The sequence below is a fragment of the Pteropus vampyrus genome, unplaced genomic scaffold (genome assembly GCF_000151845.1).
Source record: "Pteropus vampyrus isolate Shadow unplaced genomic scaffold, Pvam_2.0 Scaffold11448, whole genome shotgun sequence".
Taxonomy (NCBI): Eukaryota; Metazoa; Chordata; class Mammalia; order Chiroptera; family Pteropodidae; genus Pteropus; species Pteropus vampyrus.
Window position 1 is genome coordinate 1 of NW_011900229.1, and position 1,008 is coordinate 1,008.

The 1,008-nt window shown below is 57.7% G+C and overlaps 1 long non-coding RNA gene across 1 annotated transcript; it reads right to left on the reverse strand.

Annotated features, from left to right (window-relative positions):
• Positions 1–68: 68 nt before the first annotated feature.
• Positions 69–968, reverse strand: LOC105310782. Its single transcript, XR_897554.2, has 4 exons — positions 908–968; positions 739–792; positions 579–632; positions 69–114 (listed from the first exon to the last, which is right to left on the reverse strand). It is a non-coding gene; the product is annotated as an uncharacterized LOC105310782 (long non-coding RNA).
• Between the last annotated feature and the right edge of the window lie 40 nt (positions 969–1,008).

The following is a 1,008-nucleotide window of genomic DNA, read 5'->3' on the forward strand; positions in this document are numbered from 1 at the left end:
GTGATGGCAGCTCCAGAGGCAGGGCCAAGCTTTAGGCATCTAGATGGGAAAAGCAGAGGTTCTACTTACTCTTGCTCCAGAGGGGCCGGGGGCACCAAGGTCTCCAGGAACACCCTGAGGGGAAGGGGGAGGGAGCGACAGACTGTGAGCAAAGGGCCCTCTGCACTAGAAAGCACCCCTGCCCTCCTGTTGGAGGCTGGCCTTGGGTGGGGGGTGGTCTGTGATTAGAAACCAGTGCGTTTGCAGCACTGAACTAGGATCATCCCTCTACTCTCTACTCCTCAAGATGTGCCAAAGACACCGCCCCCCAACTTTGAGTTGAGGGAGTCATAGAGTATTCCAGCATCTCTAAAAAGAAGTTCTCCAGACCAGCAGCCATACAGCTCCTTCCGGATCATATCATGCACAGGTACAGCCTCCTGCTTCCCTCTGTGTAGCTCTTCCCTTCATGACGGAAAGTCCATCCTGGTGTCTAACCGTGACCCCTCCACGGGATGGGTGTCTGACTAGCTAGAAAGGCTGGCTTCTCTCTCTGTCCTCTCTCTATTTCTGCCTCTCCGATTGCTGCTCCCTCTTACCTGTTCACCGGGTTTGCCTGCTTCGCCAGGAGGACCAGAGGGGCCAGGGAGACCCTGGAGGTGAGAAATAAGAGAGGGAAGAAGAAGGTATTAGAATCCAGAAGAGAACAAAGGGGGACCCACACCCTCCGCCCACCTCCTGCCAGCTGTGAGGCCTCACCTGGAATCCAGGGGAGCCGGCAGGGCCTTGTTCACCCCTCTCACCAGCAGGGCCCTGTCAGGAGATAAAGCCGTGGTCAGGGGAAGGCCCAGGAGAGGAGGGGCAGGGGGCGTCTCCCCTTTCCTGCTCCACTGTGCCCCCACTGCAGGCCTCTGTCAGAGATACTTACAGCAGGGCCGGGGGGACCCTGAGCTCCAGCTTCTCCGTCTTTGCCAGCGGCACCCTGTGGGAAGAGAGTGAAAAATAACTCAGAGAGGTGAGGCAGGTGGA